Below are 17,922 nucleotides of genomic sequence, written 5' to 3'. Positions count from 1 at the left end.
ATCTACAATCCATGACCTCTGTTATTAGATATATATACCCTGGGAAAAAGAAACTGCCTGTGTACTCTATCTGCGCCTCTCACAATTCCCAGTCAGCTTCCTTCGCTCCAAAGCAAACAAAAGTTGTCGTGTCTAATGTTAGCACTTGGCTTCTAAACCAGGCAGCATCCTGGTAATCCTCTTCTGCTCTCTATCCAAACCCTCAACATCCTTCCTACGGTGGCATGACTAGAATTATATGCAATACTCTAGATTTTCATAAATTTACAACATAACCTATTGCCATTTGTACTAAATATCTTAACTAATAAAAGCAAACATTGCATAAGCTTCCTTAACCGCCTTATCGACCTTTGTAACTGTTTCCGAGGTGCTATGTACTTGGACTTCAAGATCTCTCTAAGCAGCAAAATAATTAAGGGTTTTTTTCAATAGCAGAGTACTTGCTCCTCGCATTTGCCCGACCAAGGTGCAACATTCCAAATTCATCGGGGTTAAACTCCTTCTACCATTTTTTCAGTCTATATCTGCAACTGATCAATGTTGCGCTGTACGTTTTGCAAGTTTTTTCTAAACTATCCACAACTCCACAAATCTGGGTATCATCCAAAAACTTACTAACAAATCTGTCGACATTTGCGTCCCGCTTATTTATTCACATCACGAACAGAAGGGGTCCCAGCCCAGATCCCTGCTGAGCTTCACTAATTAGAACTCCAGATTCAAAAAGGCCCTTCAGCAACTAATTCTCTCTTGTAAGAAACTAACGTGAAACTCACGTGTAAATAGTTTCCAGCATTTCTCTTTTTTCCCCTTTTCATGTAGATGTAAAATGTTAGCCAGTATTCAGTCCTCCAGGATCTCTCACATGGCTAGGGAGGAGATATTTGCCAAGGACCGTGCAATTCCTTTTCTTTCTTCCTTCTCTAACCTGTGGAAATTCCATCAGGTCCTGGAGACTTATCCACCTGAAAACTCATTCGGAGGCCCAACACTTCCTTCTCCTACTTCACCTCTGAACACCTAACATATTTATACACTGAGCTCCGATCTGTTGCTCCTCCATGTCTTTTACCTTGATAAATACGGAAGCAAAATACTCAGTGAATACGTCACTTACATTTTCCGCATTGAAGCAAACAAAGCCTTCCCTAGCTCCTCAAAGTGAAATGATTATACACTGTCCATAGTTAGTCATTTGCTGTTGATGTTTCTATTGAATACTGCTTAATTAAATTCACTTTAATCCTGCTTGCCAGGGACTTTTCACGTCCCCTTTTGGTTTTCCTCGTTCGCATTTTTCGTTCTTTACTGGCTTCGTTATACTCTCGATTCCCACCGTTTGATCCGAATTTAGGGAGCTTTACATACGTTTGCTTTTTCACTCCAGCACCTCCTCTCGCTGGAGTGTGCACGTTTGGATTTAATAAAGCATCCTGGATACATTTAATACATTCTCCCCGTCTATTACTCTTGCACTGAGAATGTACATTTTTGTATCGGGGAAGTTGAAGATCCCCGTGAGATCAAACTTGTAATTTGACACATGTTGTTATTCACATTACATGACTGTTCATTAATGTTCTAGCAGCTATTGCAGAGCCTGTAGTGCAAACCAGTCAGTGTGATCGTACGCTTTCTATTCCAGAAGCCTCCGTCGTCACGCTACTCCTCCAAGAACTGATAAAGTGTGACTGCTGCATTGTGTGTGCCTGTGTGAGAGGGCAGATAAGCTGGGCCGGTGCCCCAGCGAACCGCAGTAGGGCTCCACGGTTTGGAGCAAACGGAGGAAAGAAGTTTGGTGGAAAATTTGAACTTGATGTTGAAGCTGGAGGGTCAACGTGTCCAAAGGGAAGGTAGTTTGATGTCCCGGTGCTGCCTCTGAGCATATCGGGAAGGGATCAGTGTTGAGTGTCAGTGAGATGTGGATTGTGGGTGACAATTAACTTCACGATGTCGGACCATTAATTATTTTTCTTATTTTTCCACCCTCTCCATCAGGTTATCGTATTACTTCAGCTCGAAGCAGTCAGGGTAAGTGGCATCCGAATGCTCTGTCCGTGATTGCGTTAGTTAATGAACCAGAGACGTTACAGTACCAGCCTTGTGCTCATGCACGGTCGGGCGGGGAGCGAAGCGGCGAGAAAGAGAAGAAACTCTCCTCACTTTGCTCTTTCAAGGGAAGGAACGGTTTTGAACAGCTTCCTTCGGCTCCTGTAATATCTCCACGACCCCGGTGTGGTCACTGATCTCTGTCCCTACCCTGAGCTCCTGAAACATTGCCCAGGCATGATCCTCCCTATTATAAACTGTGCGGACCATCCTAGTTTATCCTGTACATAGATAAGAAAACACTGAACAGTGCAGGTTTTTGTAGCCCCTTTGGTCCTTGATGTTTTAGCGCCTCTAAACTTGTTCTCCGACAAAGCCGTCTATTGCTCCGTTATCCGTGTGCTAAGAAAATCTCTGAATTGATCCTAATGCATGTGTCTATACTACCACCATTGATACTGCGTTTCACACACTCACTACTATGCGTAAAAACACACTTTTGGCAGCCCCTATACATTACCAAAAAATCGCTTTAAAATTCCCTCCCCTTTTCAGATGTTTCCAATCTGGGGTGTAGCACAATTTCCCAGTGTGGTTTAACTCGAGTTTTATAGAGCTGCAACATTACCTCGCGGCTATTGAACTCGTTCCCCGGGCGGTTTATCCTAAACCATCCATAGACACTCTGAACCATTCTATTTAATGGCGCGGAAACATTAAGGGATAATGGACGTCAACGTTGAAAGTGCTTCTGCTCTTCAATATTTTCAATTACAGTAAACTGTCATTAACCATGGATTCTGCAATCAAATACGGCCTTTCAAAGTGTAATTCTTCACTCTTCCCATACTCAACTTGACCTGCCATTTCTCAACCCATCTATCAATGCCCAGTTTGTAACTTGAGATAACCCACCACATGATCCATAACAGCATCCATGTTTTGCCTGTTTACTATGTCTATCCATTTCCTCATCCAACTCATTTGTAAAATTCAGAAAATCCAGGAGTCACAGAACAGATCGCTACGGATCACAGCATCTCATTGACCTCCAGGTGCAATAATCTCCAACTGCTCGCCCACTGTCTCTTGGGCACGCCAGTCCTTCCTACACAGACAAGATTCTCTGGATCCCCTATCACATGACTTTCTGAGTGGGCCAACAATGAGGAATCTTATTAAACATCTTAATAAAATTCATGTATACACCATCCTCCTACAAACCATTAACGTGGTTTGCAGCATCAGAAAGAATTCAATCACATTCTTGAGACATGACCTGCACCTGGCAAGACCATGCTGACCATCTCTAATCAGACTCTATTTCTTCAAATGCCTGTATATACTGCCTGGATATCTACTGGAGCATGTTACACACAATGGCATAAGCTTTACTGTTCTATGATTCCCGCCATTATCCCCATTAGATTCTTTGAACAAAAAATAAACATTTACTCCTTGAAATCCGTCGGTACGACTGAAGAGGGCAGTAGGACGCAAAGTCCATCGCCAAAAGCACCTAAAGACCTTACTGCTCTTCCCTTAGAAAACTGGAGTAAATATCCCCCGGCACCAGACACTTAACTATCCTCAGGTTCTTGAAAGGATTCAGCTCATAAGACCAGAAGATACAGGAGCAGATTCGGCCCATCGAGTCTGCTCCGCCATTCAATCATGACCTGATCCAATTCTTCCAGTCATCCCCTTTCGCCCGGTTTCACCCCATACCCTTTGACGCCCTGGTTAATCAAGAGCCTATCTATCACTGCCTTAAATATTCCCAACGACTTCGCCTCCACAGTCGCTGGTGGCAACAAATTCCACAGATTTACCACCCTCTGACTGAAGTAATTTGTCCGCATCTCAGTTCTAAAAGGACGTCCTTCAATCCTGAAATCGTGCCCTATTTTCCTGGAGTCCCTTACCATGGGAAATAACTTTACCATATCTTTTCACGCCTTTTAAAATTCGAAATGTTTCTCCGAGATCCCACCTCATTCTCCTGAGCTCAAGGGAATACAGCCGAATAGCTGCCAGACGTTCCTCATGCGGTAACCCTTTCATTCCTGGAATCATTCTTGTTCAGCTTCTCTGAACCTTCTCCATTGTCAGAATATATTTCTAAAATAATGAGTCCAAAACTGCCCAAAATACTCCAAGTGTGGTCTCACGAGTGCCTTATAGAGCCTCAACATCACATCCCTGCTCTTATATTCCAAGTGAAGTGAGGTACAATAATAGCAGGGGTGTTGTGGTGGGACATTTTAATTTCCCAGATAGTGATTGGCATCTTCCTAGAGTGAAGGATTTAGATGGGATCGAGTTGTGTGTTGAGGAAGGGTTCTTGACACAATATGTAGATAAGCCTACCAGAGGAGAGGTTGTACTTATTCAGGTATTGGGAAATGAAACTGGTCAGTTGTCAAGTATCACAGTGGAAGTGCATTTTGGAGCTAGTTATCACAATTCTCTGTCCTTTACCACAGCATTGTGGAGGGATAGGAACAGACAAGTTAGGGAAAGGTTTGATTGGACAAGGCGAAATATGAGGCTATCAGGCAGGAAAATGGAAGCATAAATTGTAAAAAAAAAGTTCTCAGGGAAACGTACGGAAGAATTCTGGAAAATGTTCAAGGGATATTTTCGTGGGGTCCTACAGAGGTACGTTTCAATGAGACAGGGAAAGGATGGTAGGATACAGGAACCGTGGTGTACAAAGACAGTTATACTTCTAGTCAAGAAGAAAAGGAGAACTTGCGAAAGGTTCAAAAACTAGACCGTGATTGAGATCTAGAAAATCATAAGGCTAGCAGGAATGAACTTAATAATGAAATTCGGAGAGACGGACAGAGCCATGAGAAGGGAAAGGATTAAGGAAAACCCCAAGGCACTGAACAAGTATGTGAAGAGCAAGAAGATAAGTCGTGAGATAATAGGACTAATCAAGTGTGACAGTGGAAAAACTTGTATGAAACAGGAGGAGACAGTTGAGGTACTTAATGAATACTTTGCTTCACTACGGAAAAGGATCTTGAGGATTGTAGGGATGACTTGCAGCCGACTGAAAAGCTTGAGCATGTAGATGTTAAGGAAGACGATGTACTGGAACTTTTGGAAAGATCAAGTTGGATAAGTCACCGGGACCCGAAGGAATGCACCCCAGGCTACTGTGGGAAGCGAGGGAGGAGATTGATGAGCCTCTGGGGATGATCTTTGCATCATCAATGACGGCGAGAGAGGTTTCGGAGGATTGGAGAGCTGCGGGTGTTGTTCCCCTATTCAAGAAAGGGAGGTGAGATAGCCCAGGAGATTATAGACCAGTGAGTCTTACATTAGTGGTTGGTAAGCTTAAAGGGACGATCCTGAGAGGCAGGATTTATGAACATTTGGAGAGGCATAATATGATTAGGAGTAGTCAGCATGCCGTTGTCAGCATGTCGTTGCCTTACGAGCCTGATTGAATGTTTTGAGGATGTTATTAAACCCATTGATGAAGGTATGACCGTAGCTGTAGTGTGTATGGATTTCAGCAAGGCATTTTAAGAGGGTATCCCATGCAAGGCTTATTGAGAAAGTAGGTAGACATGAGATCCAAGGGGATTTTTCTTTATGAATCCAGAACTGGCTTACCCACAGAAGAGAAAGAGTGGTTGTAGACGGGTCATATTCTCCATGGAAGTCGTTGAACAGTGGTTTGCCTCAGGGACCCCTACTCTTCGTGATTTTTATAAATGACCTGGATGCGGAAGTGGAGGGATGGGTTAGTAAATTTGCAGATGACACGAATGTTGGGGTTGTTGTGGATCTTGTAGAGGGCTGTCACAGCGGGACCGTGATAGGATTCAAAACTGGGCTGAGAATTGGCAGATGGAGTTCAACCCAGATAAGTGTGAGGTGGTATATTTTGGTAGGTTAATAATGATGGCAGAATATTGCATTGACGGTAAGACTCTTGGCAATGTGAAGGATTCGAGGGATCTTGGGTTCCAAGTCCATAAGACACTCAAAGCTGCTACGTTGGTTGACTGTGCGGTTGAGAAGGCATACAATGTATTGGCCGTGTGTTTAAGTGCCGAGAGGTAATGTTGCAGCTATATAGGACCCTGGTCAGACTCCACTTGGAGTACTGTGCTCAATTCTGGTAGCCTCACTACAGGAAGGACCTGGAAACCATAGAAAGGATGCAGAGGAATTTTATAATGAGGTTGCCCTCATTGGGAGCATACCTGATGAGAATCAATTGAGTAAACTGGGGCCTTTTCTCATTGGAGCGACAGAGGATGAGAGATGACCATATAGAGGTGTACAGGATAATGAGAGGCATTGGTCATGTGGATAGTCAGAGGCTGTTTCCCAGTAGTGAAGTGGCTAGTACGAGAGGACATAGTTTTAGGGTGTTTTTAAGTAGGGACAGAGGAGATGTCAGGGGTATTTTTTTATGCAGAGAGTGGCGAGTGTGTGGAATAGGCAGCCGGCGGCGGTGGTGGAGAGGGAACCGATAGGGTGTTTTAAAAGGCTCCTGGATAGGTACATGGGGCTTCGAAAAAATACAGAGCTATGGGCAAGCCTAGGAGGTTCTAAGGTAAGGACATGTTCGGCACAGCTTTGTGGGCCGAAGGACCTATATCGTGCTGCAGGTTTTCTATGATTCTGTGTTTCTGTGCCTCGAGAAATGATGCCAACATAGCAATCGCCTTGATTAACAACCGACTCAACCTGGAGGTTAACCTTTAGGGTGTCCTGCACAAGAGGTCCCAATTCCCTTGCAGCTCTGCATTTTGAATTTTTTCCCGATCGAAATAATAGTCTGTCCGTTTATTTCTTCCACCAAAGTGCAAGTCCATAAACTTTCGAACATTGTATTTCATTTGCCAATACTTTGCCAATTCCCCTAAACTACCTACATCTCTCTGCAGGCTCTCCGTTTCCTCAACACTACCCGCTCCTCCACCTATCCTGGTATCATTGGCAAATTTGGCCATAAATCCATTAATACTGTAGTCAAAATCATTAACGTGCATCGTGAAAAGTAACGGTCCCAACAGTGACAACTGTGGAGCTCCATTGGTAACCCGTAGACAACCAAAATACGATCCTCTCATTCCACTCTCTGTTTTCTGTCGATCAGACTAGTAACCAAGCTAGTAACTTCCCTGTAGTTCCATTGGCTCTTATCTTGCTAAACAGACTCATGTGCGGCACCTTGTCAAAGTCCTTTTGAACATCCAAGTGCACCACGTCTACTGCATCTCCTTTGTCTACGCTGCTTTTAATTTCCTCAAAGAATTGCAGTATGTTTGTCAGGCAGGATTTTCCTTTCAGGAAACCATGCTGGCTTTACCTTTCTTGTCATGTGCCTTCACGTACTCCGTAATCTCATCCCGGACAATCAATTCCAATAACTTCCCAACCACTGATGTCATGCTAACAGGTCTATAGTTTCCTTTCTGCTGCCTCCCACCTTTCCTGTATAAAGGAGTAACATTTGCAATCTTCCAGTCATCCGCTACCATGCCAGGATCTATCGATTCTTGAAAGATCATCGTTAATGCCTCCGTATTCTCTCCAGCTACTTCTTTCAGAACACGGGTGTGCAATCCATCAGGTCCAGGAGATTTATCCACCCTCAGACCATTAAACTTCCTGAGCACCTTTTCAGTCGTAATTTTCACAGCACGTGCTTCACTTCCCTGACACTCGTGAATGTTCGGTACACTGCTGACTCTTCCATTGTGAACACTGATGCAAAATACGCATTCAGTTCCTCTGCCATCTCTACATCTCTCATTGCAGTATCTCCGGCGTCATTTTGTATTGATCCTATTTCTGCCCTCGACTCTCTTTTACCCTGAATGTACAATAAACAGCTTTTGGTATCTCCTTTGATATTAGTCTCCAGCTTCCTCTTGTAATTCATCTTTTCCTTCTTAATGACCTTCGTAGTTTACTTCCGCAAGTTTTTTAAAGCTTCCCAATGCTCGATCTTCCCACTAGCTGCGGCTTTATTTTATGGCCCGTCTTTTGCCTTTACATCGGCTCTGACTCTACTTGGCAGCCGCGGTCCTGCCCTTCTTCTTCTTGAAATTTCTTCTTCTTTGTCTTTCCTTCAAATGTCCCTTTCCAGTCAACTTCGGCCAGTTTCCCTTCCATGCCATTGCAATATCCTTTATTCCATTGAAATTCCACACATTAGATTTTATTTTCCCTCTCAAATATCAATATGAACTCGATCATATTGCGATCACTGCTCCCTAATGGTTTCTTAAGCTTGTGCTCTCTTACCACCTCCAATCATTGCATAACACCCAATCCAGCACAGCCGATCCGCTAGTTGGCTCAGCAACAAACGGTTTCTAAAATGCTATCCCTTAAACATTCTACAAATTCTCTCTCGAGGTTCAGTACTGACCCAGTTTTGCCAATCCATTTTCATGTTAGAATCCCCAACGATTATCATGACATTGCCTTTCTGACATGAGTCTTCCATCTCCTGCTGTAATTTGTAAACCACATTCCGGCTGCTGTTTGGAGGCCTGTATACAACTGCCATTAATGTCCTTTTACCCTTGCTATTTCTTAACTCAACCCATGGAGACTCTACGCCTTCCAATCCTATGTCACCTCTTTCCAATGATTTAATATTATTTCTTATACACAGAGCTACAGCACCCCCTCTGCCTACTAACCTATCTTTCCGATATACCTTATATCCTTGGAGGTTCAGATCCCGATGGCAGCCATCCCTTAGCCAAGTTTCAGAGATAACCTGAACGTCATATTGGCCAATCTGCAGCTGAATTGTCAGATCGTCCATTCTATGCACTCACCCTACTTAACATTGACCTGTTCAAGCATATCAGCCTGTTATAGTTGTGCTCACATTTGTCAAGGTCTTTCTGAATCATGAATACTGAGAGAAATATTCATTAAGGACCTTTCCTACCTCTCCGACACCAGGCTCTGTTATTCCTGATCAGTCCTGTCGTGACACATGTAATCCTTCAGTTCCCCACATCCGTGGAAAACACCTTGGATATTTAGTCTCCTTGCTGGCGATATTTTTACCCTGTCTGATCGTAGATCCCATGCTCTCTAACGGTAGGAATGCGTTTCTCAGCGCATCTGTGCCGCCGGCTCTCCGCACTCAGCCGGCCAAGCACTGCCGATTTTTGGGGCCGGTTCTCTGCTGATGAGGACGATCCCGTCAATAAAGGGACAGCGGTTGCACTCAGGAAGTTTCCCCTCACCTTTCTCTTACACCTTTCAGTGACGAGATCTGGTTCGTTGCCACTGGCAGAGCGGATTGCCCACGCATGTGAGGACGACGGAAATCGCTTTGGATCCCCCCACCTTGCTTCCTATCAATCACCGCACTCCGCTAATAACGCATTCCCATACCGTTATTCAGTAATCAAAGCACTGGCCTATTCACCCAGCCTGGCCTCGGCACCCGATAACCAACACGTGACCGATCATCACCGACCCCCACAGTAACCGCAATGTGGCTGGCTGAGGAGCCCAGTTCTTGGACTTCCGGCCACCATGATCCTCCACTGACCCAAGAACATCGGGCCGCGTTGATAAGGGAAGCAACCTTGAGAAAACTTTGCCCATGTTGGTGTGGGGCGCCGCGTCACGGTGAACATTCAGATGAGTCCTTCCCCGGGCTCTTTTGCGTTCCTGGTGAAAGAGTGAGATCGGAAATACATCAAAAACCGCGGGCCACGCAGGTTGACGCTTGGGGTTGGAGGGGATGTCTGTGTCTCCTCGGGGAACGCACTGGGGAAGATGAAGGCCACAGACCACTTCTGTCTGGCCGCACGGGTTGTCGGCGCTGGAGCGTTACAGACACTGGGCAGAACAGGCAGTGGACGTTCGATATGATCCACCTCCTGTCTCCATGTAACTGCAATAATTCTCCTGTGCTCTGATTATGGGAAGGGGTTAAAGTTTTCCGGTGTTCACACTCTCTGGTATCGGTACTGACTATACACTATCCCGCTGATCGCTGTCCCGCCGTCGTATAACCGTTAATCCATCCAGCTGCATGATTCAATAAAACTGACGCTGTTTGTATTAAACTGGTCTCCGTCTCTTGCTAAAAGCTCGCTGCCTTCGGTACCGGCGGGCCATTAAGAAGGTCTGTGCAGCCCCACCGGATGCATAGAGCAGCCTGCTCCCAGAGCAGACAATGCAGTGGTCTGAAACAGCCCATCCCAATTCCCTCCCAATGCCGAGTCACTCTGAGGCAACTGCAAGCTGCTGGTGAAGCCGCCTGGTGTGTGAGGGTGAGGAAATGGTGCGGCACACCGACGCAGGGACTGTCACCAGTGGGATTACTCTCTTGGGTCCGATAGGCAAAACGAACTCCCGTCGGTATGACATCACTTGGCGTGGAAGTACTCTGGTCTGAAGCGATGGCTGAGGTGGGCAGACTGCAGGTGGGTGTTAGCCGGGTGACGGACAGGGTCTCCCCTACTCCGGGCAGACGGTTTTCCTACGCTTCTCCCCCTCCAATCCCAGGGCTGTAAATCACCGCGGGGCGCGTCACTGAACCCCTATCGCTCGGAGACAGTAACACCAGAGATGGAAGACATGGCAGTCAGGTGTGTGGGAATCAGGGACATTAATGGTCACGGTGGGGAGTGGAGCATTCACTGCAGGACAAGCAGAAGGATGCCGAGTGTGAGGGTGGGAGGAGGGATAAATGACTGGTCGGTGGAGAGAAACGTTTGACACCAAAGTAAGGGTCGTTGAGGGTGGGTAGAGGGTGGCATTTCTGGAGGTGACTATAGAGGTGACTCGTGCAGATAGATGGCTTTCAGAGAGAACGGCCATCGAGCTTACGGGGAACGGGGGAAGGGGCGTGGAGGAGAACGCATTCAGCAGTAGGCTTAATATCACAGTCCGATGTTTGGAATTTGTTGTTTTACGGCAGTCGTTCAGTAAAATAAATACTGAAATGTGTTCCTAAAATAAGTGTTTTAAGGTAAATATGTAGTTCTTAAACAGAGGGTAAATATTAAGGTAGTGTAGAGGGGTACATTGTCCACTTAGAAATCTGGTGCTGGAGGAAAATAAACTTCCTGAAACTTGGTGTGTGGGGCCTCAGACACCGTCAATTCTTCATTGACGGCAGCAATGAGAAGAGGGCATGTCCAGGATTGAATATCTTTAATGATGGATGCCCCATTTCTAATCATCTATTTTCGAAGATGCCTTCGATGTCTGAGAGGCTGGTTCCTGTGATGCACTTGGCTGAGATTTCTGCGGGTTTTTATTAATATATATTTTCTGTGGAAATGATGCAAGTTCCGCCGGGTGATAATTGAAAGTTCAGGGAAGAGTTGCGGTTTTGGGAGGTTCGCCGCCCGTTAACACGAGGGGCGCGGAAGTAAACGCAGACTGTAACCCTCAGTACACCGATTTCCCGACCAGTGGATGTCCTGTTTTTCTGTTTTCATCTCGCAACCTAACATTTCTCTTCAGTACCACTTTATCTTTTCTATCGATGTTATTGGTACTGATAGGTACCAAGACACCTAGCTGCCTACTGTTCCACGTCAGAATATTATGGTTCTGATCTGAGACATCCCTGATCCTGGCAGCTGAGAGTCAACATATCATCCAGGAGTCTCTATCGCGCCTACAGAATCTCGACTCTGCTCCTCGGACTTTTCAATCTTCTTCAAACCCTGTAGTCCTCTTCAATACTCTTCGTTTGTGAGCAGCAGCCGCAGATTCAGTGCCAGAAACCCGGCCACAACGACCCCCGCCCCTTTCTTGTAGGCAGTCATCAACGGTATTTACAGTGTCTTAATAGAGAGGGGAAAGGGCACAGAAAACTCCGCACTGGCTCCCGTTTCCTTTCCTTCTGCTGACAAAAACCCAGTTGCCTCCCTCCTGCAATCTAGAGACACCGACCTCCCTGCAGCTCCTATCTGTCCACAGTCGCTTTTGTGAGCCAAAATTCATCGAGCGACAGCGCCAGTTGCTTAATGTGTTCACGGGGGAGCCACAGCTCGATGTTTCTGATGCTAATTTGGTTATCCGGAAGACCATATCTGAAGCACGGAACAAAACTCTGCCACCGGAGACATTCTCTCTGCACCGCTGTACCCTCATGGGCGAGGAATGAAAAATTAGGGAGAAAAAGAGAAATCGATCAGATAATTAGTTCACCGAAACCTGATCTCGCGGAGCCTGGTGATCCAAAGCCACTCCAAACACTGGCCCACTCGCAACAATGCCCTTTCCCAGAATGGCCGCCCCGCAAAATTATGCTATTTTAACTCAACGTTTCTAATGAATCCCGCTCAACTATTGGCCTCAGTCCAACTCCGAAAAGTTCTGTCTTTTAAAACTTGAGAGCGGACCTGATAGAAAAGATCACAGTCAAAATCTGAAATGCTCCCGCGAAGTTCCACCTTTTAAATCATGAACGCGCACCTGATTGTAATGGTAACTCAAAGTTTTCACACCGTTTCGTAAAATCACCAACTTCAGCTTCTCCACTACCACATTACCTTGTTCTCGACGACAGTCAGGGTTGGGAGGTGCTGTTCCGCACAGCATGTCTGGATAGAGAGATAGATGGAGATAGATAGGTAGATAGATAGACAGACAGACAGACAGACAGACAGATAGATAGATAGATAGGCAGACAGACAGTCAGATAGATAGATAGGTAGATAGATAGATAGATAGACAGTCAGATAGATAGATAGATAGATAGATAGACAGATAGATAGATAGATAGGTGGATAGGTGGATACGTACATAAGCCGACAGAACCGCGTGTCAGGATTGCAGTGAGGCACTCTGGGATATTGCGGGCAAAGCGAGGCGAGAGGAGCGGTGGCCCCTCAATGTTCCTGGATGCCTTACGACCATAAGGCCATGTGATGTAGAGGCAGAATTTGGCCATTCCGTCCAGCGAGACGACTTCGCAATTTGTTTCCCACTGATCCATTACCCTTTCAGCTTCAGACTCGTGCCTTCCCCCCATCATCCTTTATATGTTTATAAACTCTTGTCTTGAATATTCTCAATTTCCAGCCGCCTGTGGCAACGCAGTCAAGAGGTTCATTTCTCGGCCTATATACAATCCTCTTCTTCTGCATTCTAAATAGTTGGCCCTGTGCTCTGAGGTTTCGTCTTCTGGTCCGAAATTCCCCCAGCGCGGGAACGTCCTCGCCAGATAAACTCCATCGAGTCCTTTTAGCATCCGACAGGTCTAATGGCTCCATGTATTATCAGAGAATGTACATCCTGATATTCTTGCTCTTCGCATACATCCTCGAAACAGAAGAAAACCCTGGAAAAATAATGAACCACGAAAAATATCACCAGTCCCATCTCCCGCCCCCACCCCTTCACTTGCTCCTTCAGGAAGCATCAGGGCTGACCACCCAACAAACAAACGAGTAACAGCAAACCCCACGAAGAGTGACGGAGGTCAGCAAACCTATTAATCACCTGGTAATATCGGCATGTCTCATGTTCTCAATCTTACAAACAGAGAGAGGTTTCACCCCTTTCCACAGAGAGAGAAGAATAAAACAAACGTCACGTATCAGGATTTTCTGAGGATTTGAGGGCCAGCGTTAGAGAGAATAATTCAATAGATTTAGTCTCAACATTTTCATATGATATAATCTGACCCTTCTGAATCATTTTTTAAAACTTAAATTATATGATTAGAGGAGTGAAGTTGACGGCATTACTGAACGTGTCTGATACAAGATATTGGTCTAGCCCTGTTTTGTTCTTTTTTGGGGATTTTTTTGTTCATATATATTTTTTTCTTTTTATTTCTTTTTTTAATGACTAATTTCATTATGAGTTTTGAAGTCTTTTATATCTATGTTACTTAAAATCCGTTTTGTATTTGCTGATTAAGATTATTCCAATAACTTTGTACCAACTTTGTTATTAAGTTTATAATTTTGAAAATTAATAAAAATATTTTAAACGATTTAGTCTCATCCAAACTGAGGCTTTTCTTCCTCGGGTAAGGTGGCACTGAAACAAGTAATCATAGACTAATGGACAAAGTTGAAATATTTAAGCGGAACATGAGAGGAAACATCTTCACGGAGGGGTCAGTGGGAGTCTGGAATAAGCTGTAAGAAACAGTAGTAAATGCAAGTTGAATATCAACATTCAGAAGACCCGCTGATGGGTACATGGATGCGAATGGAATGAAAGCGACGGTTCTTGTGCAGGCAAATGGGACTGGGCCAGACAATATGCTGTCACAAATCAGAAGAGTGAGGCGGTCTACTTATGTGTGTGGTGTTCGATAGCTCTACGTCCTAACCCAAAGCGTCCTTTCCAGTATCTTTCCAACCCCTGACGTGAGACTCACTCGTCTATATTTTCCTGCATTATCAATTCCACTTTTTAATATTTATCACAACTTTTCTGGGGTCTTGTTTGTGGCTGCAGAGAACGCAAATATACTGGTCTAGACCGCAGTAATCTCAACTCCTGCTTCTCGGAATAATATGCAGTAGAGCCCAGTGGGCCCTGAAAATTACCCAGCTCACTGCTCTTTAGCACTATCTCTTCATTGGCCCCGAGCTTCCAAAACGAATTAGTTTTGGTAAGTACAGCATAGGAAACGTTTCTTCACAGACTTTTACAGCAGGGAAAAGACCCTTCAGAATGTATGCCATTACGATCTAGATGTACATTCAAACTAATTCATGTCCCAGAAGTGCTAGGTCAAAGGCAGGCAGATGTGACTAATTTAAATGGACAGCAGTACGGTATGGAACAGTTGGGCCGAAGATTCTGTGTCAACGCTGTAAAGGAAAGTTTCATCCGAACAGTGACTCTATTCCTCTCAATAGATCCTGGCTGACCTGCCAAGTTTCTTCAACAGTTTCATTAATTTCTACTTAGTATTCTGTGCAAAGGATCTTTTGTGCTGTAAGACTGCAGAGAAGATTCATCATGAATGTGGGGGCTTGTTCCATAATATGATAAGACCATAGGACTTGGGTGTAGAATTATGCCATTCAGCTCATCTAGTCTGCTCCGCTGATCCTAGATCCCACACTGAATCCCTTACACCTTGCCATATCTTTGGATGCCCTAACCGATCAAGTAATGATCAACTTCTTGATTATACACAAAAATATAGACGGAAACTGTGCCTCCGACGAAGTCTGGGGCAGAGCGTTCCACAGATACACTACCCTCCGACTAACAAAATTCCTCCTTCACTCTCACAAATGAAGACGATGGAAATTCAAGTAAAAAGTGCTGGTAGATCTCAACATCGGTAAAAGTACAGTTGACGTCTTGGGACGAGACCAGTCAGCAGGACTGGAGAAAAAAAAAAGGTGAGGTGTAGATTTAAAAAGGGAAACACAGGGTTATAGGTGAACCCGTGAGAGGAAGGGTTGAAATAAATAGCTGCAGAAGCTGATTGGTGAAAGAGGTCCGGAGCTGGAGAAGTCTGGCAGGTGAGAATAGAAGGGCATGGAAGAAAGAAAATCAGGTTGAAGCCCCAAAGGGATGCAATTGGCGGGCAAGGAGATAAGGAGAGAGACGGAAAAGGGGATGGGGCTTGGTGAAGGTAGGTGGGAGTGCCATTACCGGAAGTGTGGGAAATCGTCTTCATGCAAGGGACAATCGCCGCGACCTCTCTCTGATCGGCGTGTCCTCAGTCACCCGGATGGTGCGGCGAGTGCTCTTGAAACAACCCACAGCGAAATCGCCAAGGGAAAAAACATCTTCCAGCTGCAACATCTTCTCCACCAGCCTCTTCTTCCAACCCGGCGGCACCGGCGAGTTCCCAAAGTTAAAAGCCTCAGCAGTCAGCTTCTCTATGTTTTCCAATCGTATCCCTCCAGCAGGCCTCAAGGGGGCGCTCGACATTACAGTTACCAGGAACAAATGTGCCAGCGGCAACCCTCTCTTAAAGGAGATTTCTCTCGTTGTGCTGTTCTGACAATCACAGAAATCCTGTTCGTCTGTACCACGGAGAGCCTCTGCACTTCGGGCCTCACCAGCAACCCAGCCGGAAATCTTTACTCCCCCTCGAGGTCCACTAAAAGGCCTCACCATCAAGCACACAGGAAAATCTGGGGGGTTCCCATCACCCTCGCTACTTCCCCGGGTCTTATTGCCTTAGGCTTCGACTGGGTAGACCACACAGTCCCTCGCTTACGTTCGGTATCCGGCCCAGGGTGGCTCCGCACTGCCACAAAAGCAGCTCGAAACATTGGGTGCACAGACAAGGTCTCGAAAAAGTTCTCACCCGCCCTTTCCTGGCAGGCCCCCATGAGCCTCCGCACTACAGGGGTGTTGGTCCCCACAAGAATTGAAGCACCCCCCGTCTCAACCGGGTCTGGACAAACCAGCATTAACGTCTCCCGAACTTCGGACAACCCCACATCGGCTACTGAAAACTCCAGTCTCTCTGACAAATACGCGTCATACGCATAATCACCAGCACTGACGCGCCAGTTCTCCAGTGCACTGAATGGGGTCACGGACAAATGCTTTAAACACTGGTTGTAAAACCAACGGTATAGTAACGCGACCTGCGACCCCGTATAGCGGCTCGCTGGATCGGGGACCCATTACTCCTTCTGGAATCGGGTCTTTCGCTTTCGGGCTTCCTTGGTACATCGTGTTCCCCCGGAGACACCAGACCGTTCCCTCACTGGGTCTCCTCTAAATTTCCCGACACCTCTCCCTGCTTGGATGCCCGGGGACTCCCCCTCGGAGGGATTCCCTGCTGCCCACATTTCTGCTGGAAGTGACCCTCTTCCCCACAGTTATAGCGCACCCCGTGCCACTCACATTCTCTCCAAAAACGTCCCTCTTTACCGCAGTTATAGCACACGCTAACGGCCACCCCTCTTCTCGCGGACCCCCCGCCACTCGCAGCCTTCTGACACAGTGAGAACTCTACACTCAAAAAAAATATATTTAAAAAAATCATAATGAAAGTCTAAGACTTGGAGACGATAAATGCATAAAATTCCAACAGAAACAAGGAACAGTCAAGCTTATTACATCATCCTGTAGTAGTTAAACTCATTCCGATTATTTACACAAGGATAATCAAGTGGAAATCATCATTCACGAAAATCTTGCTTTAAAACATAATCTTTTACTCCTCTTCCAGCATTAATCTGGGTTATATCCTGACCACGCAAGAGGATATAATGCTGCCTTCACAAACTTCAAGACTACTCTCACTGACGAATACGGAAGTAAAGTCATCATTAAGGACTTGCCCCACCTCGCCGACTCCAGCGCATGTTTTATCTTCTATCCCTGACCCGAACTACCCTCACTCTCTTCATCCTCTTCACAACGTCTTGGGGGTTTTCATAATCCTACTCGCCAAGACCTGGCCTTCTAATGACGGAGAGGGAAGTAGCAGTTAACAGAGAGGGGACGGGAGGTGATGGTCACGAAGACGGGCTGGCAGGAGGCAGAGCAAGGATACGGTTTGGGAAGGTGTGGGTTCGACGAGACTGGAATGGAGGGTTTAGCGAGACAGGAAGGGTTGAATGTTTCCGAAGGACTTTAGAATCGTGGAAATGCAAATCCCAGAAAGCCCTCGAGACACTCAAGATACGTAAGCCTTTTCTCCGACTCACGCTTCCCACCTTCCCTCATCCCATTCTCTCTCAACCCCCAGTGTCTATCACCCTCTCCAGTGTTTCCATCTCTCGTCTTCCTGCTTCCCCCAGATATTTCCGCTCTATCCCGCCTCTAAAACAATCTTTCCCTACGCTCACAAACAAGAGGAAAGCTGCAGATGCTGGAAATCGGAATAGCACACACAAAATTCTGCATGAACTCAGCATGCCAGGCAGCACCTATGGAGAAGAGTACAGT

The sequence above is a fragment of the Mobula birostris genome, unplaced genomic scaffold (assembly GCF_030028105.1).
Source record: "Mobula birostris isolate sMobBir1 unplaced genomic scaffold, sMobBir1.hap1 scaffold_736, whole genome shotgun sequence".
In the NCBI taxonomy this organism is placed as follows: domain Eukaryota; kingdom Metazoa; phylum Chordata; class Chondrichthyes; order Myliobatiformes; family Myliobatidae; genus Mobula; species Mobula birostris.
Note: the sequence above shows the minus strand (reverse complement) of the source record.